Here is a 25,993-nt window from a genome sequence, read left to right as displayed (position 1 = left end):
TACTTAAATTTAGTAGGCTATATATGAAGGATCACTTGCCCTCCCTCCCCCGCAAAAAAGATGTCCTTCTGGAGTGCCTTCTAGTTAGTCTTTTTTTTAAATAAAGTTAATTGATCAATTGATTGATTGAGAGAGTCGGGGAGGGGCAGAGAGAGACGGAGGAAAAGAATCTCAAACAGGCTCAGCGCTGGCACTGTCAGTGTGGAGCCCAATGTGGGGTTCAATCTCACACACCCTGAGATGAGGGCCTGAGCTGAAATCAAGAGTGGGATGCTTAACTGACTGAGCCACCCAAGCACCCCAAGGAGTGCCTTCTTGTTCTATTATCTGTAAAATGGGTATTATCTGTAAAATGGGCCTAATTTTGTAAGTCCTCATCAGCGATTTTCAAAGTCCATATGCATAAGAATCAACTGGATTCTTATCTGGTAGCATGCACATGATAGATCTGCCAGTGAAGCTCTTAAAATACATATATAAATATAATCTCCCTCCATCATTACTGGTAGTGGTTCTATTCTGGAGTTTCATCCCAGTTCATCTGGGATGCTAAATTCCAGGTGGTGGGTGATGATTGTCACAATAATCAGTTTCCTCTCTGGAGGAAAAATATGTGACAAAGACATTTATAGGTTGTGCAAGAGTGGGGAGAAATGAATTACGGAACTTATCTGTCACCATTCTCCCAGCTCTGATAACCCTCCCGCCCTTAATGAGAAAGAAATACCAAGACCCAGCTGGGGATTAAAGTCAAGCCTCCCAGGCCCCCTGCATGTTTTATACCAGCAGCTCTCCCAGGCACAGACCATACAGAACTCGGCCGAATCTGAGCCCTCAGGGCTTGGCCCTGGCAGTTGGACTGGATTAGAAGAGAATGCAAATCTGACTCCACCAGGAAGAAAATACAAGGAATCAGGGGAGCAGGCGGCTCTCTTCTGCGTTGCTGGGAATGACTAACAGTTTGAGAAGCACGGATGAGTAGCCCTTTTAAAATTCGTTCTCTACTTGCCAAGCTCCTGTATAAGTTGGAAATTCAATTTATTGCTGCGATCCTTCAGAAGCCACTGGTGGAGCTAATGGGAGATTTATTTGTAGTGGGAGTGGAGGTGAGGGAGCTGGGAGGGAGGAGTTGCTTGGAGAGCAGAACAAGTGAACTGCTGGAGGGAAGTAACCACAGAGAGGGGCGAGGTCTGTGAGCAAGAGGCTCCCCATTCCTTCCTCTGCACTCTGCCTTCTGCTAAAGCGTTTCTTTTAATGAGGTCCCCCAGTAGTGCGGTGTTTTCCTACAGGGCGGAGAGGATGGAAATGTGACAACAGCTTCATTAGAGGCCAAAGTCAAGATGAAGCCTTTGGGCTTCTGTGCCTACAGAGCTGGTCCTGCCCCTTGTGGTGGCAGTGAAGCCCCCTCCTCTCCCTCAGAAAAGGGCATATTGAAGAGACCTGTTCTGACTGCTGTCTGGGACTTAACAGAGGCCAAACACTGGAGGCTTGTGAACTTTCCTCCAGCCTTGCCTTCTGTCACTAATTCTCTGACCTTAGGCAAATCATTTAACCTCTCTGGGCCTCAATTTTCTCTTCAGCTAAATAAGGAGAATAATGCTGCGCCCTATTCACCTCATAGGACCATCTGATGAGGAGGAGGGCTCAACAATGAAATTAGCTAATGCTCTGCTCCAGAATTTCCAGGTTGCATACAGAAGACCTCAACAAACTCATGTGAAGGTCTCAAAGAGGACAAGGCTAATAAGTCTCTTTCACCTCTGAAAGCTCTACATTAGCCTGACACCTGGAAAAAAAGCTGTCCTTGCTTGAATACTATTGTGTACCATGCCCTGTTCTTAGCACTTGATGAACGTTAGCTCATATAACCCTGAAAAACCACACGAGGAAGGTACTGTTCTTATCCCCATTTGAGGAAACTGCAGAAATTTTCAACACAGCTGCCAGAGATGGGGTCTAGGTTCCTGCCCTCAGATCTGGAAAGACCTGTGGCTGCTTCAACCAATAGAATATGACAGAAATAAGGGGAAGGATATTCAGGGTGGGTCGTAAAAAGCAATGCAGCATTCAGATTATCTCCTGGAACATTCATATGGAGTCTAAGGAGCTCTATAAGGAATGAGACCATCCTGGAGTCACCATGATGGAACAATACCAAGTCACATGAAAAGGCCACATGCAGGTGTTCTGGTGAATAGTTCTAGTATTCTAGTCAGCTCAGCCCACCCCCTTTCAGAGGATTCTGAAAGTCTCCAGCTATCAAATCACCCTCAGGCTTACAACCCTCCCCACTCTGAGGCCCCAGCCATCATGGAACAGAGACAGCCATTCCTGCTGTGCCTTGTCTGAATTCCTGACCCTGGGAATCCATGAGTAGAATAAACCAATTGTTATAAGGCACTATGTTTTGAGGTAATTTGTTACACAGCAATAGTAACTGAGACAGAAAGGAAAAAGAGGATTAGGCCTAAGGCCATAAGATTCAGACTGAGAAGCCAGTATTCCCAGGCATGTGGCTCCAGCACTCATGCTTGCTTTTTTTCCTTTTTATTGTAGCACTCATGTTCTTAATCATCAGGTTCTTCTGCTTGATAAATTGCATTAATTGCATTAATATGTCTACTAAATGGATGAAAAAGAGCTCTGATTAATAATGACTACTGTTAAGGGTCTCAGTTGATAAAGCATCTGACTTCAGCTCAAGTCATGATCTCATGGTTCCTGAGTTTGAGCGCCACATCAGGCTCTGCACTGACAGTGCAAAGCCTGCTTTGGATCTTTTGTCTGTCTCTTTCTCTGTCCTCTGCTACTCTCTCTCTCAAAAATTCTCTCTCCTCTCTCAAAAATAATAAATAAACATATAACAAAATAATGATTACCATGAATGACTATTTTTATTGTTTTTATAAACATATAAATTTTTAAATTTTAAATTATTTAAACATGTATCTGTTTACACAAATCAACCAAAAAAGATTTATTTTATTTGTGCCTATTTTCATATAACACCTTATAGATAATAACTATGTTTTGAGAAACTCTAAACAGTGATAAAGTGCATAAATTCTCCACAACACAGTCACTTAGATGGACAAAGGGATTAAAACATATTAGTGTGCCAAGGTTGGTCCAATGTCTAAACTCAATAGAGACTTTTCTCAGATACCAAGTGGCCTTCCTTCCAAAGTAAAATTCAGCAAGAATCTTTTCTCCTTTGTTTGATATGCTGGAATCCTTACCATACCATACACCACAGTACAAACCAACAAAACATATTAAATGGTCATGTGGTTAGGAGTAAGCCCCGTAGTCACATGAGTCAATATTATCACTGAGGATGCTGAGAGTGAGTCTGATCCTTCCCATACTCCAATTCAACAGCAAATAACAATGCCTTTCCACAATCTAAAGAGAAAGAAAAAGCCCTCATCTCCCTTCACTTTCCCAGCCCCACCCCCAAGATTCATGGGTTTATAACTTCCCATTAACAAGTGGGAGAATCCATATCACAATGTTGGTACTGGTTTTCCTGAATTTAAAAGGGAATACTAAGTGTAGGTATTCTCTCCCAGCTAAAGAAGAAAAAAACAAACAAACAAACAAACAAACAAAAAACCTTACCACAATGTATCATCAATATGCTGCATCCCCAAAGCCTCTGCACTATTAGTGCAGACCCTGATGCAGGGCTCGATCCCACAAAGTGTGATATCATGACCTGAACCGAAATCCAAAGTCAAAAGCGTAACAGACTGAGCCACCCAGACACTCCCAGCATGCAATTCCTTAAAAGGCACACATGAGCCAGGAGATCATGAGCCCAAACTGCAGAAACTCCCTGGTTTTCCAGTACATATATATGTTCCAGTGAGCCCAAGGAGATCACATGAATTCGGGCACCCTTGTTTGGCCACTTGCCTTCTGAGTGAGCCACAAGACACTGGGACATTAATTGTTCCTCTTGTTTTGTGAATATCTGCTCATAAGCTCTTTACCTTCACTGTTCCCTTTGCATGAATATCCCCTGTATTCAGACCTCTCTGTTGGTTGGTCCAAGTTCTGCCCTTTTCATAAGGACTTGTTCAAGTTCAATAATGTCCACCCAGCATCCCTCTCCAAAATGTCTTTGTCTTCTGAATTCCAGTAACATTTTCTCTAGATATTGTCTACATCTGCCATTTTTCATATAATATTTGTCACATGTCACTGCCATAAAAGACATCCCTTTTCCCCATAAATGAGGAGCCATGTGAGGAACAAAAAGTTATCTGAGACTTTATAGTATCACTGACAATTGTGGGGCTGGTACATGTCCATTATTTGGTGATGAAAAAACACTGTGGGGGCACCTGGGTGGCTCAGTCAGGTCAGGTCACGATCTCGCAGTTTGTGAGTTCGAGCCCCTCATCAGGCTCTGTGCTGACAGCTTAGAACCTGGAGCTTGTTTTGGATTCTGTGTCTCCCTCTCTCCTTGTCCCCCCCCCTCTAAAAATAAACATAAAAAATGTTTTTAAAAAGAAAAGAAAAGAGAAAAGACACCATGGTTAAGTAAGGAAGGAGGTAAAAAAAACAAAGAGGAATGCTAATCTTGGCTCTGTCATAGTTCAGCAGAGACTTGGCCAAGTCATTTACTGTGTTTAGAACTCAATTTTTTTTCTATAAAAACCTTGGCTTGGGCAAGATGACCTCTGAGTCCCTTTGAACTACTCTGAGGTCCATTGGTAAGTGTGTGAGATAAAAAGAAAACTGTTTCTCTGCTTTAGGACTGCATGTTTATTAATTAAAGTATACTAAAAGAGACAAACACTGAAGTCTTAGTGACTGAACACAATATGAATAGATTTTTTGGTTTGTGTACAATCTACTGTATGGCAGGAGAAGGGCTCTGCTCCACACACAGAGTCAGAGATCCAGACAGGTGGAGGCTCTTAAAGATTCAGTGTGGCTTCCAACACCTTCAGGAGAGGAAAAGAGGGTCTTGCATGAAAACAAGGTTGCCAGCTACAATACAGGATGCCTAGTTATATTTGATTTTCATATAAACAATGAATAATTTTTTAGTGTAAGTATGCGGTGTGTAATTATCTGAACATTTAAATTTATTGGGCATCCTGTGTTTTCATCTGACAACTCTGCCAGGAGGTTTTCAGGTGCCAAGCCTTAAAATGGTACTCATCATGGCCACTAACTTTCTGTTCATCAGAACTCAGTCACATGACCCCACTAAGATGCAGGGGATGCTGGGAAGTACAGCCTCAGCTGGGCAGCTGCTTCCTACCAAAAGCTCTACACTTACTGTTTCCTGTAGCTCTACAGGATAGTTAGCCACCTCTGCCACTACACACTACTGCTATCAACCTGGTTGAGTCAGAGTGGGGAAAAGAATATTTTAAAGTAATTTTTCTAATGACTTCAAAGACTTGGCATTCCTTTTTAAAAAAAAATGTTTATTTACTTACTTTGAAAGAGAGAGAGATCTTGTGCAGGGCAGAGAGAGAATCCCAAGCAGGCTCTGCATTATCAGCACAGAGCCTGTAGCAGGGCTTGATCTCACAAACTTGTGAGATCATGACCTGAACCAAAATCAAGAGTCAGACACTTAACGAACTGAGCAGCCCAGGTGCGCCTCAAAGATCTGGCATTCTGAAACATAAATGGGCTAAGGCTAGAACTGAAGGAAATAGACATTTTATTTCATTCTGAGGTGGAGAAAATGGGCTTCACTGTATCAGGATAGTTTATTTGCTGAATGGAGAAAAAAATCAGGATTGATATTCAGGGCTTTTCTTTTTCATGTACCTTAATCAAATTAAATTTTAAATCACATGCATGCTCTCTATTTACGTACTATATTCTCATTTAAAAGTCTCCAGAATATCATTTTGATTCAATGAAACTGGTAATTCTCTATGTTATTTATGGGGTCCTATCTATCCTCCCCCCCCCCATATTATTTGGATTGACTAGTCCGTGTTATACTACATAAGAGGAAGAACTCTTACTTTGCTATTCAGAAGTCAAAATTAACTGCTACTGTATAAACTGCCCAGTTTTCTTCTTTGCTCTGAAGGCTATGCCAGGACTCAGCGATTACAATGTGAAAACATCTGAGCTACTGTGGCTAGCCTCCAAGACACAGAAAAAGCTATAATGTCTGAAAGCTAATATAGAGTTGGGGATGGATGGGCCAGACTGCAAGATGAATGGAAAGCAGTGTGGTCTGTAGAGTGTTCGAATTTTTTTTTCAAAAGGAATTTTTTACCCCAGGCCAGAAGCCTTTGTGTCACGGAGACTGTCTCATTTCTCTGCTCAAAGGCTGTCAGAGATGACTGAGATTTGAGAACAGTTTCTGATGTTGACGAGGTCAAGGGAGGCAGCACTGCGAACCATCAGTCACTGCGTCAGCGGTGAGCTGAGGAGACACGTGAGCCCCACACTGAAACCTGGAAAGCCGTTTTCTCCAGAGGAACAGAGGGGAAGGGGGAGGTGCAGATGAGAGAAAGGAAGAAAAGACACAGGTCAAATGGTCACGACAAAGTTTACCACATTAGTATTCAGCTGGAATCAGAGAAACTTTCTCAGTCCCAGTTGGGAGTGTTCTGAAGAAAGAAGTTGGCTAGAGGCAAAAATCATATTAATATTACTGTGCTTAATCAATATATGAAACCCTCCAATGTAGTTTTGCAAGGATGCTCCACAAAGTTAGGACCTGAAGTGATTCTTATTCCACCTGATTGTGTTTGCAAACAGCACAGGTCAGGGACATCTGGACTCAGACCATGGGAATATGTACCGGCAACGTATTCCCAGCCTCAGGGATTGGCTGGGTTTGCATAAAACTGGTCAGGCGACAGCCTAGCCACCATTCTTTTCAAAATCAGGCACTAGCTCAATAGAAACAAGCCTCAGTGGACAGCATAATGCTCTGCTCTGAGAAGGATGGACCAAGAGAAGTCACCATGTGTCATCCCTATAGGTCAACCCATACAGGGTCAGCCCAAGGCCAGAAGGTTGGAAGCCTTAAAGCCATGAGTGTACCTTAAAATCTTAAATGAAAATGTAAGAATTTCCCATATTTCAATGTCTTTTTTGGATCAAGTGTAAAGAACATCTCAAATCCAGTGACTTGGCCAAATATCTTTCCATCCTTCCTGAAACTTTAAAGGCTATGTGAGAAACCAATAGGCCATACAGAGTCTGCACAGAGATATAGAGAAAAGATATCTTTCTATTAGAAATCTATAGAAACACTTCCAAATTTGGAGGATGTTTTTCCAGTTCCATTTATCTAGTTCAGTGCTTCTCAACTGGAGGGTGACATTGGGAAATGTGTAGATACACAACTAGAGTAGAGTTTGCTATGGGCTTCCAGTGTATAGAAGCCAGGAATGTTGCTAAATAACCTATAACGCACAAGTCACACACACCCCCTTCAAAACAAAGAATGATATGCTTGAAAGTGTCAATAGTACTGAGATTGAGAAACCACTGCTAGTTAAAATTAAGGCACTCTGGTTATCAGATAAGAAAAAAAAAGACCCTCTCAAATCACTTCATTTGCTATCTGAAAATCATGATCTAGGGCTCATACACTTATACTCCTCTGCACTCCTTCTTTCCTTCATTATTCCTCCTGTTTCCATTTCTTTCTGTCTGTAAGTATGAAAATTAAATTTTTATTTTTATTCAATCGTACAAAGTTCCATGCACCTGTTGTAATGAAGGGATCGGTCTCTTTTTACCTTTATAAAAATGGTTGGCAACTCCGAATTGATCAGTGGGACAATTTGGTAAATGTGATTTGTCAAATCCTTTGGAGTTGGGCCAGCCTGACATGAGACAAGTTTGTATCTTCTGAAATCCTAATATTTAGAATTAGGAACCTGGAGAAAGCCAGCTGCTGACCCTCCCTACCCTCACCCTCAGGAGGAGGAAAGGTCTAGAGTGAGATTTTTCTCTTTCTCTCCACTATCTTGCATTTTCAGTGGTACACAGGGAGCACATTCGGTGGTACATGGGGAACTTAGAGCTCCTGGTAGCCCCCATTAGCCTTTCTAGAGATTTATATTAAATTTAAGTCCTCTTTCTTGAATAACTTTTTGCACTTTCTTGTCAGCACTACTGCTTCCAGTGCTTCATCTGTGTTTCTGCTTATAAATGCTCCAAATGGAAATTTGTTTTCTCTTTGCCCGCCCATTAGTCTCATTTCTCTGCTCTTCATTTCTTTGCAATGTCTCTAAATCTTCACATCTCATGACTGTGTTCTTAGTTCCTTTGACCAAATCATGAAGAGAAATGTAAATAGCACTGAGCCTAGTTCTGCTTGTCCCCTGTGGCACTCCACCAGGCACTCTGCCCAGCTGGGGATGCTGCCATTTATCTTAACTTGGCCTCCAGTTTCTTGGCCCAAGTCCTTAATTACTTAAAAGGTAAGACAGTTTCTGTTGGTGGTTCTCAACATCTTTAAAATTAAGTATATTTCTAAATATTCCCATTGTCTTTTCTTGGTGGTTAAAACCTCAGCGTGGCTCAAACTATGCACTATTCTCTACCCCAACACTCTGAGGTAAGTTTCAAGTGATCTCTACAGTTATTTTTTTTATTTTGAGAGAGAGAGAGAGAGAGAGTGAGTGAGCAGGGGGAGAGAGACAGAGACAGAAAGAGAGAGAGAACCCAAGCAGGCTCTACACTCAGCACAGAGCTCATGTGGGGTTGATCCCAGAGCTCATGTGGGATCATGACCTGAGCTAAAATCAAGAGTCAGACACTCATCTGACTGAGCACTCAGGTTCCCCTAGAGTGATTCTTAACATACCATACTTTTTAAAAACATGAGTCAGAAATGATTAAATTGCTAATGCATCCCACTTGGTTCTTGTTTTAATATCCTAGAAAGTCACTGTTTGGTTCACAAAAACTAACTCTATCCCCAGTCCCCATCTCCTTTCCTCCACCTTACTGTCAAACACCAAATGGAAACCTTGTCTACACTCTCTTTCCAGACAATTGCAGAGCTACATCTGAGGCAGGTGTACCATAGCCACAATCTGTTCCGTAGGACTGCCCAAGATGGCACCCGATGGAATAAATCAAGGTATGCTTCACAGAGAGTCTCTCCATGCCACTCCCACCTTGAATGCAAATTTGTCAGAAATTCCCTCTTTATTTTGAAAACTGGTTGCCCCCAATCCAGTTTCAGAGAAGCAAGTGATCTTAAGATGACAGTTACTGCAATGAAGTTCTGAGATCTCTGATGATGCAAGTCCTAGGATGGGGACCACTAATGTATTTCCTACAAAATAGAATATTGTCATGTAAATCGATGCCTATTCTTCTAGATTTCATATGAAACCACAGGTATTAATCAAAAAGTATTAAATCCAAGCCTACTATGATAGCCCTGACACTATTCTAGGTGTTGAAGATTGAGTGCTGAAAAAGAGGAAAATATCCTGCTTCCATGGAGCCTAAAATTAAAGTGGAATGGGATAAACTAATACGCAAAGAAATGCTAGTATGTTGTCAGGTAGTGATAAGTGCTCCATTAAGAAAAATAAAGCAGTGCAAGGAATAGAGAATGCTGTGTGAGAAAATAAAGTGGCTATTTTAGGTAGGATGATAAGGGAAGGGCCTCCCTGAGGGGCAGCCATTTAACATAACCTCAATGAAAAGAGGAAGCCAGTCAGGTGAAGATTTGGGAGAAGTACCTTCTGGAGGTGAAATTCTGAGGCTTGAGATAGCAATGAATCTAAATCTAGTATGGCCAAAGAATAGCAAGAAGGTCAGTGTTACTGGAGCAGAGCAAGAGAGAAGAAGCAAGGTTTGAGACATGGACAGAGGGTGAGTCACATAGACCCTGTGGAAAAAATTCCAAAGGGTGTGTATTTGCTTCCTATGGCTGCTGTAATATATTATCAAAAACTGGGTGGGTTAAAACAATAGAAAATGTTTATCTCACAGCTGTGAAGGCCAGAAATAATGAAATCTAGGTGTTTGTAGGATTGGTTACCCCTGCATGATCTGAGGGAGAATCTGTTCCATGCCTCTCCTGGCTTCTGATGGCTGCTGGCAATACTTGGCTTGCAGACACATCACACCAACATCTGCCTTTGCCTTCACATAGCCTTCTTCTCCACATCTGTAGCCCCCAAAGTTTCCTCTTTCACTTATAAGTACACCTGTCATTGGATTTCAGGCTCATCCTAAACCCAAGACGATTTCATCTCAACATCCTTAACTTAATTGCATCCACAAAGGTCCTTTTTCCAAACAAAGTCATATTCAAGTGTTCCTGGAGTCAGAACATAATCATATCTCTGGGCAGGGGGGGAGGAGGCACTATTCAACCACTACAAGGAGACAGCAGAAGACTCAAACAGGAAGTTGACCTCATCTGGTATATTTTAAAGGATTGTCCTGTATGTCATGTAGAGTAGTCTGGTGGGAACAAGAGGGAAGTGTGGAGACGATGCACACTTTCCCATGGATTCCACTGCTTTTGATTTGCCCTTTTGTTTTGGGGTAGCAAAGGATCTTTGGACAGCCTAATTGCAGGGTTTTGGTAAGAAGAGAGGATAAAATGTTTCTTTGCCGATGCACAAGAGGGCCATTACTAATGTTCTAATGGACAGGCCACATAGTGAATCCACCAAAGTTTCAGTCAGAAAATCTCAAGGTTAATCACCTACATAGCAAAATGTTTACACAGCCATCATGCTGAATGCTATCTTTATAACAACCAATAATATAACTTTTAAGAAGTGCTTACTAAGCACCAGGCACTGATCTAATTGCTTTATACACATTATTTCCTCACTGGATTTTAGTAGTATTCAGTGGGAGATAGATCATTAATTCTCTTTTGCTTTTAAGGTCCTACAATTTGATGAATTCAGATATGGAGTTATTATAAGTTACAGTTTGGGTTCTAACCATCAATCTGCATCATCATTATCAAAAATTCCTTTTTAAAATTCTAATTTAGTATCATTATCAAATTGAATATTTCAAACACTGCATTGCATTTGACTCTGGATTCCATTTAAAATCCAACCTGCTCACCTAAACAACTGTCATGTCACATAAAAACTGCTGTTTATTGCTAACCCAGTAGGGGCCCAGAAGAAAAAGTATTGCCTACTATGCTTACCATTACTCTATCTTATTTTAGATGTGCGTGATCCTCACCAACACTGGGGGGCGGGGGTACTAGATTTGTCATATCTAGAATGTTATACTTAGCATTCTTAGCAATACTTAGTAAATTGATGATCATTGGTAACTGATATTTTCAAAAATGATGCAACCAGACTATGTACCTCCTGATGGAAATATATAATACTACCTAGGATTAGTGTTACTTTTCCCTGCTGCTCCCCACCAAAAATCAAGTCTAAAATAATCGAGTTTCTAGATTTAACTATCAATGCACAGGAAATACAAGGCATGTTCAGTAACACCAAGGATATAAAATCAGCAAATTCCAAATGGTAATAAACTCTAAGGACAACTGATTGAATTTTATTAAAATATAAAACATATAGAAGGAAATTAAGAATTTCTTGCTGCAATGTATAGCAAGCAAACAAACTGTTAATGAGATGTATTACATAATTACAAATTTGAAGGGCATTCAAGGGACCGTGGACATGTGCAACAATGCCATGAATTGATACTGAAAAAAATAAGGAATTATTGTTAATTACTTGAGGTGTGACAACAACATTGTGGTCATATTTTTGTCCTTATCTTTATCTTTAGAAATATATATAAGAAAATACAGATGAAACAATATGTTTTGGTTTGGCTTCAAAATAATCTGAGAGGTGGGGGTGTTCCTGAAATAAGACCAGACACAAGTTGATAACTGTGGATGTAAGAAATGGGTGCATCAGGATTATGATATGGTTCTATTTTTATGCATGTTGAAAATTTCCAACATTAAAGTTTTCAAAAAACTTAGAGTCCAAAATATACATAAAATATAAAATAAATGCTATACATGCTCATTGTATAAATATGGAAAGCGCAGAAAAAAATTTAAAATAATATTATGAAACTACTCATAATGCTGCCCCATTAAATCAACTACACAGTACTCAGGACACCTACTGTCTGCTTTTCGGGCCCATGTTCTAATTTGAGTGTAGCGAATAGAATGAAGAGCTTCTGTGAAGTCTGAAGAAACTATTCTTTGAAAACATTTTTCCTTAGGTCTCTCTTCATGTTCCCCTACCTTCAGGTCAAAACAGAAGCACTACTCAAGAAATGCATTCTTCCTGTGCATAACTAAACTTAAGTGGGTAGCTACAGAGGAGCAAATCTGGTTCTACCTTTGCAAATCAAATGCGTAAGTAGAAGAGGAGCTTTCACACAAACACCCAGATTGAAGCTTTAAGGCTTTTATTATAGGGCTCTTGCTTTGCTGGGATCTTGCTCCCTCTTACCCTTTCCCCTCTTCTAGATACACTGATACCGTAATTAAATGTCTCTTCTAGAGGCTTAGAGTTTACACTCTTCTGGAAGATATACCAATCAAATAACAAACCGAGAGCGGGGACACCGAACTTCGCAATAGTTACTGCCACTTAGGATTGTTTTCCCAAATGGGCTGGGAAAGTCTGCTACAGTGACCGGTAAGCTCCGCCATGCTTCCACACTGAAAGTGCCATTATCTTTCCACAGTTTAAATCCTGTCCTAAGGAGCTCACACATGTATGCTGGTTTCCTTCCTGTGACAAGCGTTCTTTCTGGCTGCTGCTTCTGCATCAAACAGCTGTGGCATTTGTCACTAGGACTGTTAAGACAATTTCCCCATTCTAATAAGATTTTACTCTTGAGTAAAATAATTTTTCTCAGTATGGCTTTAGATTTTTTTTTATAAACATAATCAGTTTTCAATGAAGGGTGGATTTTCTCCCCCACATTCGGAAATGATTTATATTAGGCATTTGAAGACAAACATGGACATTTTTATTATTTTTAGAAAATTTCTTAAAGCAAGCAAGAGAAATCCAACAACTTGGAGTAGATTTACAGTTAGCCCCCTACCCCCCACCCCTTTGTCTTGCCCTGGAGCCTGATGGGACTTGAGTGTCCTTGGAGGAATGGCAGAGGGAAATGCTAGGGGCCAATTGCTGATTTTATCATTCAAACACAAAATTTGTTACACCACTTTATCGGTCACAGGGAAAGCAATTATATTGTGGTTCAATTTTCCACTCAATGGCTGTACTGGGGATCAAAGTCAGTTTTTATGATGGGAAAAAATGTTTTGCTATTTTATTTGTTACCTAAAATAAAGAAATACACTATTATAATGCGTTCTGAGTGCTCGCTTCGGCAGCACATATACTCTAATGCGTTCTGAGGTTTTCCTACCCCCACCCCCTACTCCTTCATGAGGTACAGTGGATTATTTTGGCTTTCTCCCTTCCTTTGACTCAATAATCAGTTTTCTTCCTGTCCTCTAAAGCGTATTTCACTGTAGAAATGAAATTGGCACGGTTTAAGGCAACACAGCATTAGGACTCTAATCATAGCCACAAAGAGCAAAAACCTGCCCTGCGCTATTTATTCTTTCCTAGACGGGTACTTTTTCAAAAGAAGTAGGCATTGTAATGATTTCTGTGTGTGTATAAACTGCTACGTGTTGTGTGACGTGTTATGTTGTGCACTGTTTCCCGTCTTCCATGTGAAATAATTAGCACATCTTTCTGCTGCATTTACAACTCCCCCTTTTTTTTTTTTTTTTTTTTTTTTGCTACAGAAACAGTGAAATGGGATTGGGTATGAAGGATTCATATGGAATTATAAGTAAAAATCATCTATTTCAATTAAAAAATAACAGAAGATGTTCTGTCTTCAATTACAATCTTTTTGCCTTATTGTCTATCTTCTTTGCAATGAGGAAACTGAAGTAAAATTTAAATTATTGAAACCAAGTAAAAATTGTTCTTATCATTTGTTGGGAAATATAACTTCAGGACTAGTTAATGATTAGTGCTTTTTGTTTTAAAGTTCCAATTTTAAACCCAGAAATCCAGTGAAAGGAACCTCAAACAATTGTGCTGTGGGGCTACAGTTTGTAATAAAGCTGACTAGCTAAGTGAAAACTAATACTTTTTATTGCACACTTATTCATATTTGTTAAGAAAACAGAGAAAAGTGACAGCTACTTCCCTCTTTCAAATGATATCAAGTTTACATTGACATTTCTAGTTGGTTTCGACTTTTACAATTTGATTGAGATCATCTTTATTTTTTCTGGTCTCCTGCTAATTGCCTCCAGGCTTCAGAGTCTTACAACACATCCCCTGAATCCAGGAGTGGAGGATTCTGGAATCTGCTGTAGGTGAATAATTACTGCAGTAGCTGAGTGATGGTCTAGCTACCATGGGACATTTCTGTCCGTGGAGCTTCAGGCGATGGCAGAAGAGAGGAGTGTGAGGCCCCATAATGGTTTGCGTGGGGAGGCAGCCAAGTACACCCGAGGGAGTGGCGCCACAGGCCGGCTGGTGTCTGCTACCCTCATTTCTGCCCATCGTTGGTGCTTAGAACTAGGTATTTGATGTGAATTAGGGTGACTTCTTTTTCTTTCTTCTTTTAATATTTATTTATTTTTGAGAGAGAGAGAGCGCGAGCAAGCACGAGCAGCAGGGGTGGGGGGCACACAGAGAGGGAGACACAGAATGCAAAGCAGCCTCCAGACTCTGAGCTGTCAGCATAGAGCCCCATGTGGGGCTCAAACTCGGAAAGTGAGATCATTACCTGAGCCAAAGTCAGATGCTCAACAAACTCAGACACCCAGGTGCCCCGAATTAAAGTTACTTCCTACGTTGAGAGTTTGAGTCTCCCTCTCAGTGGTTCCCCTATAAGTTTTGCTCTCTCATATACGTTTAAAGTGCTTTTTAAAGCATTTTCTTGGGGCAAAAAACTGGGCCTCAGAAAAAGGCAAACATGCACCAGAGAAAGATATTTTTGATAACTACAGCTACCATTTATTGACATTTTATTATGTGCTACTTTGTGTGTATATGTTGTATATTACATCCTAGGAGCAATCCTGGAACATACCAATTATTATCCCCATTTTTTAAGATGAAAAAGCTTAGGCCCTAAAACCTACTTAAACTTTTCTTTAAACTATCTGCCAAACTGCTCCTAGAACACTTGCTTACTATATGGTAAAGAGTGTACAGATAACAATATTAACCAGTCCAAACACAATAATGCTCCTCATCCAATCTTAAACACTATCTTCCAAAGCTTTAAGTTCATTTTTTTACCTTTACATATTCCAAAAGCCCTCATAATCACAAAGACCTCTAACTCAATAATTTTGCCAGAAATTTAACTTATTTTGGAAGACTAACACAAATTCAACTTTTCTATAGTAGTCTTAGACATTGTTCTGAACCTGTGAAAATACCACCTATTAAAACTTAATAAATGTATTCAAAGCTGGCAATCGGCTATTATTTTGGCCTACACTGAGCTGAAATCACTTTTATTCTATCAAACAAAATGCAACTTTTTCAACTTAGTAACTAGTATAATGCCTAAATACTGTTATTTAAAATATTATTTTGGGGCTCCCTGTGGCTTAGTTGGTTGAGCATCTGACTCTTGATAATGGTTCAGGTCGTGATTTTCCGGTTGTAGGACTGAGCCCCACATCAGGCTCAGGACTGAGCATGGAGCCTGCTTAAGATGCTTTCTCTCCCTCCCTCAACACCTGCCTCTCTGTCTCTCAAAATAAATAAATAAACTTTTTAACAAAAGAAAGAAGAATGGGGAACGTGGGTGGCTCAGTCGGTTAAGCATCCAGCTCTTGGGTTCGGCCTAGGTCACGATCTCACAGTTCCTGAGTTTGAGACCCGCATCGAGCCCTGCATCAAGCTCTGTATTGATGGTGCAGAGCCTGCTTGGGATTCTCTCTCTCCCTCTCTCTCTGCCCCTTCCCTGCTTGCTCACTCTCTCTCTCTCTCAAAATAAATAAATAAACTTAAAAAAATACAATAAAGTAAAAAAAGAAAAAGAAAAATATATATTATTTTGATTTAGATGCTTATATGTCAAAGTAACTAGACCAACTGTTTTACTTTCCTATTACTTTTAATGAACTTAATGCTGAGTTCTATTCATCTTGTGATAATCCAGTCAATCAATTAATAATTTACCTACAAATGGTCAGCTGGAGCCAGAGGCAAAACAAACTGATTTTGGTCAGGACATGGAAAAAGTAATTGGAATGGGAATGGGTGTCTTAAATATCTAGCCTTTAAAAACAGTATTATCTAAAAGGAATATAGTGAATGTAATTCTAAGTATCGTCCCACGTTCCCAATGGGTCGTTTCTACATACAGATTAGTTGGTTGCCACGACACCAAACTTAATTTAATGCAATGTGATACTGTGAATAAGATTAGTTCTCTCTATCATGATGCATTTTATTTATTTTTTTATTTTTTTTCCAATATATGAAATTTATTGTCAAATTGGTTTCCATACAACACCCAGTGCTCATCCCAAAAGGTGCCCTCCTCAATACCCATCCCCCACCCTCCCCTCCCTCCCACCCCCCATCAACCCTCAGTTTGTTTTCAGTTTTTAACAGTCTCTTATGCTTTGGCTCTCTCCCACTCTAACCTCTTTTTTTTTTTTTTTCCTTCCCCTCCCCCATGGGTTTCTGTTAAGTTTCTCAGGATCCACATAAGAGTGAAACCATATGGTATCTGTCTTTCTCTGTATGGCTTATTTCACTTAGCATCACACTCTCCAGTTCCATCCATGTTGCTACAAAAGGCCATATTTCATTCTTTCTCATTGCCACGTAGTATTCCATTGTGTATATAAACCACAATTTCTTTATCCATTCATCAGTTGATGGACATTTAGGCTCTTTCCATGATTTGGCTATTGTTGAGAGTGCTGCTATAAACATTGGGGTACAAGTGCCCCTATGTATCATGATGCATTTTAAATAACAGCTTTAAACTTTCTTTGAATTGTGAACCAAATTTTTAAATAGTCTATTTAGGATGCTCCTTCCTATTTTATGTAATTTTACATTAACTCTGATGTACAAAAGCTCCAGTTCTAATAAAAGCACAAAACTGAATACCTTGTAAACCATTTAAGTACCCTCCCCTTCAAGAACATCTAGTATGTAAATATCCAAATTAGAAAATAGATGGAGGGCAGATTAGTAATGATTCTGTTTCTTTGGAATTTTTCACTTATGGATTTTTTAAATTCCAAATTGTCCTTGCTCATTTATTTTGGCACTTATTACATTTGCATTTTTATTATCTGTTTACCTGTTTTCATTCCTTTCTACACAATGCCCTTCTGAAGGGCAGAATCCCTGACTTTATTTTTTCTTACTCTAGTACTTAACACATATAAGAAACTCAAATACTGTTGTATTAGTGAAGTAATTAACAAGCTATGATTTGAAACAACTTTTCAGATATATATATATATATATATATATATATATATGAAAAAACAACTATATATATATTTACATATATATATATATATATATATTTTTTCTTTTTATATTCCTACACATCTCAGATGCACTAAGATATCTTTGTAAATTAGTTCTAACCTTTTCTGTAGTTTCTTTTTAGTTCTTAGAGAAAACATATAGGATAATTTTTCAGAAAGAAATATTACAAAGCTAGATTCTTCCACTCTGAGAAAACTGAGAATTAGAAAGAATGCACTGAGCCAAACACTTTCTTCGGCAATCTTCAGAGCAATACTTTTTTCTGTCCTTTTTTCCTTTAGCAGCACAAAGAAGTACATAAAAATAAATTTTCAAATAAACAAGTAAACAAACAAACAATTTTATCCCCACTGCTCTAGTCCTTCAATCTTGAACTTCTATTTACAAACACTGGATTTGAAATAGCATCATCGGTAAATAAGGCTGCCATTTCAAGCTTAAAAGCATAGCTGATGAGAGACATGATGATTGCTTAAAATATCCTAAGGGGATGAAAACTAAACTGGAGAAAGAATTATTTAGGCATAACTAAAGCATAACTAAAGGGAGATATAACTGGATGGAGAAATACTAAATTTAAAAAAAAGAATAATTTCAGGGAAAGAATCAGTATATAAAAAACCCTCAAACTTTCTTAACAGTCTATTGGGCTGTGGAATTGCTTCTAATGGAAAGTAGTAGAAAAAAGTCATGAGTGCTTAAAACTAGACCAAAAACTACCAAGGACGAAACAAAGATGAGGATAGCCTCACACAGGCAAAGTGTGTGTCAAAGTGATGAAATACAGTCCCTCCTAGTTTTAAGCATCTTGATTTCAAGAAATGAAATCCTAATGTTTCTCCTAATTTGATTTTCCAAGGAAATATGGTAAGCAAAGTGCCTATGAATCATTTCTAACAGACTTCAAGTAAAGTCCTACTTTTCATCCACAAAGATAATGACTGCTTACACACACGCACACACACACACACACACACACACACACACACACACACACACCTTCTAAAGTTGATATTCTGTTTTCTCTTAAAGCATATGTAGTCTGTTCTAAATAACTAAGTAAGTAGAAGTCACATTCTTTGGGCTTTCTTCCCCAAAACCAATTTCCTTCCATATATAACCATACTTAGAGTAGCAGAAAAATAAAGATCCATTGTTTTTCCTCCCCAGCTATAAAAGCTCCAAGCCTCTTCAGCCTGACAATTTAAATGAGTTGAAGGCATCTCCCACATGGGAATCTGTAGTGTCAGAGATAAATTTTTCAGTAAACCTGCACCAAGGGTGAGGAAGGGAAACCTGTTGATCTCTGATTTTTTCCCCTCTTTATTTCTTATTTCAATTGCAGAATGGATGAGCAAGAATGTCTCATTTTTCTCTGAATTCCCAAAAGAGTGATTTCAGATAAAACGAGGAGATTCTATATGGTCCCAAAATTTGTGATGTAAGCAAACAATTGTTATTCTGCTACACACCAGCTGAGTGTGTAGCCCTCTGATTATAATGGCATCCAGTTGTGATTGAAGGACCTAGTGATGATGATCCATGAAATTTATAGGTTAATACAGGAGCCACCTTCCTCCCAGGATCCATTCCTCCTCTTGGATTGGATGGTGATGGGCTAGGGTTGTGTTTGGCACACTTTGTTAATCTACTATTTGCATTTTTACTGCCGTTAAACTGCTTCCTAGCTTCATCGCCTATTCACCCTTGCCTTGTTCCTGCTAAACAACAATGGATTTCAAAGACACAAAATAATTAAAAATAAAGTTTGGGGGTGTGTCTTGGGGCAAAATCGGCTTATTTGTTTGAACTGATCTGACAAATCTATGAATTCAGTAGAGTGTTTAACTAAACCAATTGGCATTCAATTGAGGCTGTGGTATGAATGGTCTATGTAGACCCAAACCTCAAGATTTTGGGGATGGCATTTAAACTCCTTCTCAAAAGAATCCTAGGCTTAAGTATTAAGATCAAATTGAAAATTTTGAAAATGAATCTTATTTACCAGCTTATTATCTATGTGACCTTGGGCAAGTTATTTAACCCTACTAATCTAACCCTCAGTTTCTTCATCCACACAGATGTATGTATAATGAGTGTATATATTCAAATGGGAAAAGAGTCCTAAGAGTATGTATTTTCTAGAACTTTGTGAGCACTGGATGAAATGTCTGCTCAAGGAATGATATTGTGCTGTATGGATGTTAAGTACGATTTGTCAACTTGCTGTATTAAATACATATTTGGGAATCATTTACTATCATCTAAACCATGACTCTCCAAGTGTTATCCAGGGGCCCTTATGTGTTCCAACGAAATCTTTTAGAGTTGGTAAAATTAACATTTTTGTAATAATACTAAGTTGCTTTTTAAAAAATTATCTTTCTCTTACAAGTATATAGTGGAATTTTCAAGAATCTATGTAACATGTGATATCCAACAGCTGAGTGCAGGATTAGATATGAAAAGAGATTTGCAAGATTGTAAAGAGGTCCTGAGAGAAAAAAGTTTGAGAACTGCAGTGCTAAACCATGTTCATTCACTTTAGGTAGATGTGTCCTGAGATGAACCTGTGTGTGGTGACTGGAATTACCCTGCTAAGTACCTCAGCTCTGTATCTCACAGAGGTGAAGGCACACCTTTAGTGTATGCTTTTTAGTCACATGAGCTATAGTTAGAGAATTTAAAATCCCATTATTAGATGCTGTTATTAGTTAAAAAATGAAACCTGGGATAGGAATATGCATAATGGTTTTATCTATTAGTGATTTACAGAACTGGGAGTTAATTGTCTTTCTTTAAATTCATCAGCAACTTACTAAGGACCTACAGTGTGCCAAGCACTGTACTGGAATTTGCACAAATGGTCTCTTATTTAATCTTCAGAACCCTGTGATACGACTGTCGTTATTTGCCCTTGGTGTATATGGCCTACTAGAAAGGTGAGAGAATGTAGTGGCGAAGGCACCGACTCTGTGGAGCTTAGCCACCTGGTTTCAAATCCCAGCTCTGCCATCCACTAGCTGTATGACCACAGTTAGGGCACGTAACTTCTCTGTGCTTCATTTTCCTCATCCATAAAATGGGTATAATAATAGCCCCTAAATCATGCATTTGTTACAAGGATTACATGAGTCAGACTATGTAAAGTGCTAAGAAAAATCTCTGAAATTTAGTAACCACTATGTAACTTTTTACCATTATTATTTCTAATGTCAACCAAATAATATTCTTGACTAATTACCATTATTATTTCTAATGTCAACCAAATAATATTCTTGACTATGAGTTAAACCTACCATTTAACATACTCATGGACAATGTAATGACCACGAGCCAATCAGAAGATGTTATTACTGAGGGCGTAATGAGGCCAGAGTCAACAGGAGCCCAAACCTTTTGTGGCCCAACCATCTGTCTCATTCCAAAGATACATATTTCATTCCTTGTTCTGGTAAATCCATTCAGAAATGCCTCCCTTTGATATAGAGGTGAACCAGGTACCAAAAGCTGAATTTATTCCAAAAACATTTTTTCAATTGTCAGTTATGTTCCAGGAAGAGTGAGCAACATGACAGAGGCATGGAGACATCACACCATAGGTGGTCCTGTTAAGGAAACCCTCAGGGATGTCCAGAACTAGAGCATGGAGTGAGAGGAGATGTAAGGAGACAGTCTTGCTCACCAGGCTAAAAGGCTGCAGTTGGCTCTGAAGACAATTCTGCAGTTTGAGGCTGCAGAACAATATGGTCAAGTCTGCACTTTAAAATTATCTTGGGTGTAAGCATGGAAGATGGATTGTAGGGACTAAAGTGGAGGTAAGGGAATTGAGAGATTATTAATACATTTCCAGTGAGAGATTATGAGAGTTTGAACTCAGGGGTAATGGTGCAAATAAGGAGGATGGTGTGTTTATGAGAAGTGTGTGTGTGTGTGTGTGTGTGTGTGTGTGTGTGTGTGTGTTGTAGTGGGAAACAATTCTTTAGGGCTGGAAACTACATTATAAATCACCTAATCCTTGTCTCCCTCCCACAATCAACTTTAGAGATTAAAAACTGAAGTTAAAGTCTTTCAAAAGCCTCAGAGAGACAGAAAGGATTAGTGAAAAGAAAAAAGAAGTTTAATAATTTGACCAGGTTCCTAATCCTACCTCTGTCCCTCACCTTTTTAAGATTCAGCTACATATTTTCTGAAATGTAAATGAAACTACCTGTCCTGCCTGCCTCACAGATTGTTGAAGCAATATGCCTAATGAGATAATGTATTTGTAAGCACCTGATAGCCTGTAAAACATGCTTCACATATTAATTTCCAGGTCCTCTGATGCATTTTCCATTCTTTGAACCATGAGAAAAGTGAAAAACACTAGTGAAAGTGAGAAAGAGAAAAGCTCTAGTGATGTCAGGAAGGAGGGGTCTCCCTATATTCTGATGGGCAGATCCATCACCCTTCTAGAGAAAAGAACAGGGATGGTTTCCAGGATCTGAGAAAAGTTGACAACAGTGGGCTGCCATGTTCAGAGATGTTTGTGCTCCCCACTCCTTCAGTGAAATTGAGAGATGATGTCTCACTTTATATGCTCAGAGGCCAAGAGTGAAGAGAATAATTTCATTTTAGATAAAAATGAATGAAACATCAGGGCATCACATGTCCACCAGTACATGGACAAAACTTGCTAATATATACTAGAAGTATTTATATGTCACAGAGAGAAGCGATTCACATCAATAGTGTCACATTGGTCCCAATGCACTAAAATATTAGCAGTCATGAACATTTTGTAACATTATATACTTTTTTAATTTAAATTTTAGTCAACATACAGTGTAATATTAGTTTCAGGAGTAGAATTCAGTGACTCATCATTTACATACAACACCCATTTCTCATAAAAACAAGTGCCCTCCTTAATGCCCATCACCCATCTAGCCCATCTCCCACCCACCTCCCTCTATCAACCCTCAGTTTGTTCTCTATTGTTGAGAGTCTCTTAAGGTTTCCCTCTCTTCTCTTCCCCCCATTTCCCATATATTCATCTGTTTTGTTTCTTAAATTCCACATGTGAGTGAAATCATGTGGTACTTGTCCTTCTCTGCTTGACATATTTTGGTCAGCATAATACATTCTAACTCCATCTACCTCATTGCAAATGGCAAGATTTCATTATTTTTGACTGCTGAGTAATATTCAATTACACACACACACATACACACACACACACACACACACACACACACACACACACCACATTTTCTTTATCCATTCATCAATCAATGGACATCTGGGCTCTTTCCATAGTTTGGCTATTTTTGATAATGTTGCTATAAACATTGGGGTGCATGTAACCCCTTTGAATCTGTATTTTTGTATTGTTTGGGTAAATACCTAATAGTGCAATTTCTGGATTGTAAAGTAGTTCCATTTTTAGTTTTTTGAGGAAACTCCATGCTGTTTTCCAGAGTGGCTATACCAGCTTGCATTCCCACCAGCAGTGCAAGAGGGTTCCCCTTTTTCTGCATCCTTGCCAATACCTGTTGTTTCTTGTGTTGTTAATTTTAGCCATTCTGACAGGTGTGAGGTGGTCTCATTGTGGTTTTGATAATAATTCACAGATCCTGAAAAAGCTTTTGAAAAAATTCATTTTTCATTCTCAATAAAAAATACTAAATATAATATAATATAATATAATATAATATAATATATATTAAATACATATAATATATAGCAATTATATATAATATATTAATTATAAATTTTTATACAAAATACTATATATAATGTATATATATACATATGTATATATGTAATATAGATATAATATAATATATGTATATATATACTATATATAAAATATATGAAATATATATTATATATACATATACATATATATGATATATAGCAATTATATATAATATATATTAATTATATATTAATTATATATAAATATAAAAATTTTATACAAATACTATATAATATATATCATATCAATTACATATAATATAATTAATATATTAAATTATATATATGATATATAACAATTATTATAATATACATATATGATATATAACAACACATTATAAATATGATTTTTATATTTATATTTGTAATATATTATATATCTTATATTTACATGTATAATATACATAAAAGATATATTTTTTAATTTTTTCATTTTTATTTTTATGCATACATGCACACACTTCAGTCCTAAAACTAGCATCTTACTTAATGGGGAAATGGAGGCATTTCCATCAAAATTAGACAACAAAACAAGGATGGCCACCATCTACATTGCTGTTTAACATATAGAAGGCATTTCTCAATGCAGGTAGATAAAAAAATTCCACTAGAGACATAGGAATTTGGGTAGGAGAGGAGTCTCATTTTTTGAGGATGATATGATAGTAACTTTCTGGCAAAACCTAGAATATTAAATGATAAAACTACTTGAACAGTGAAATAATTCAGGTCAGGATAGGATATAAAGGTAGCAGGATATAAAGGTAACACACAGAAATTCACAGCCTGCATACACAGTAAGATAGAGGACACTGGAGAAAAACACATTTTCAATTACTTAGGAATGTTCTCAAAAAGAAATGAAATGTATAAAACTTATATGATAAAAACTTTAAAATATTCCCAAAAGTCATACCAGAAACTGAAGGTATTTCTTTATCTTATGTAGCATAAGCATAAAGCTTATAACCACAGCATAAAGATATTAATTCTAAGTTAACTTATAAATTTGAAAAACATAAATTTAACATAAAAATATGAACAGTCTTTATTATGAAACTAGACAATATTTATTATGAAACCAGATATTTTTTGATACAAAAATTTATATGCAAAAATAAACATGCAAGAATAGCTAAGAAAACACTGTGAAAGAAAAACTGAGTGGGGCATTAACTCAACCTGTCATTAAATACATATCAAACATGTATGATTAAAACAGTGGGGTAGTAGCACATGAGTGGTCAGATAGAACAGTGGAAGAGAGTAAAAGTCCAGAAACAGACAAGTACTTATAGGAATACAGAATATAATGAAAGTGGCATCTAAAATCACAAAGATGGGCCATTAACAAATGAAATAACTATTTGGAAATAGAGGTAAATTAGATCTATATCATGCATCATGCACAATACATTCCCAGTGGTCTGAGATCTAACTGTAAGCCATGTATAGAGGAAATTCCCTTCTAAATTGGATATAGTTAGGAAAGAGGTTTTTATTGATTTTAAATCCAGAGCCCATAAACGAGTGACAATTTGACTATACAAACATTAAAAAAAAAACCTTGCACAGCACAAAACACCAGAAACAAAACTAAAGCTAATAACAAACTAGTAAAAAATATTTGCAAAATACATCACAGACATAAAGCACCCACTGTGTATATATGTGTATGTGTGTCCCATATGTATCTCTGTATGTGCAGGTGTAATCTTACAAAGTAAGGGAATAAGGACACGAATTGTGGGGAAAAAGACATGAATAGATAATGCAAAAAAAAAAAAAAGATAAAAATTAGGTCTTAAATATATGAAAAAAATGTCAATTTCATTCCTGGTAAGCAAAATGCACAAAGGTACTCTGAATTACTTCACTCATCAAAAAATGTTAAAAACTTGACAACAGATTCTGTTAGCAGGTTAGGGAACCAGGAACTCTTATGTATGGGGATAAGTAGAAATCTGAATTGGTGTAACCCTGTGAAGGAGAAATTGGCATATCTAACAAAACTAGGAAATTACACTAATGATATATCTCCAAAAATATTTTTTGAACATATGCAAAAGGTTATTTATTGCATCACTGTTTTAAGTAGTATGATCTAGGCATAACCTCAATGTCAAAAAATGGGAGAATGATTAGAAACAATCAGGATACATTTACACAATGGAGCACTATGTAGCTGTACCAAAAAAAAAAAAAAAATGCAGATCTCTGGGAACTGGTATGTTGTGATTTCCAAGATACATGGTAAAGTGAAAAAAATTAAGGTGCAAGAGTATCTACTATGCTATCTTTTGTTTAAAACAGTTTAACTTAGGGGGCACCTGGGTGGCTCAGTTGGTTAAGCGTCTGACTCTTGAGTTTGGCTCAGGTCATGATCTTATGGTCCATGGGTTTGAGTCTCACATCAGGCTCTATGCTGACAGCACGGAGCCTGCTTGGGATATTCATTTCTTTCTCTCTCTCTCTCTCTCTCTCTCTCTCTCTGTCTCTCTCCCACCCCTCTCCTTCTCTCTCTCCCTGCCCCTCCCCTGTCCATGCTCTCTCTCAAAAGTAAGTAAACTTTTTTTAAAAATTAAAAAAAATAATTTAACTTGGTAAAAAGTGAAGTCACGGAACCTACTAAGACAGGCACTTGTTGCTATCAAGGAAAGAAGTTCTGTGGTATTTTCAATTTTTTTCTCAAATCATATATAGTCAGTGTTTTCTCTTTAATATGAAAAAGCTTG

General features: G+C 37.9%; 1 long non-coding RNA gene across 1 annotated transcript in view; it reads right to left on the bottom strand.

Annotated features, from left to right (window-relative positions):
- LOC144616387 (uncharacterized) overlaps positions 1-25,993 on the bottom strand; it is a 442,726-nt gene that overhangs the window by 384,283 nt on the left and 32,450 nt on the right. The gene's annotated exons all lie outside the window — the stretch shown is intronic.

The sequence above is a fragment of the Panthera onca genome, chromosome B2 (genome assembly GCF_046562875.1).
Source record: "Panthera onca isolate mPanOnc1 chromosome B2, mPanOnc1 haplotype 2, whole genome shotgun sequence".
NCBI lineage: Eukaryota > Metazoa > Chordata > Mammalia > Carnivora > Felidae > Panthera > Panthera onca.
The sequence above is the reverse complement of the archived record's forward strand: the minus strand, read 5'-3'. Positions and strand labels throughout refer to the sequence as shown.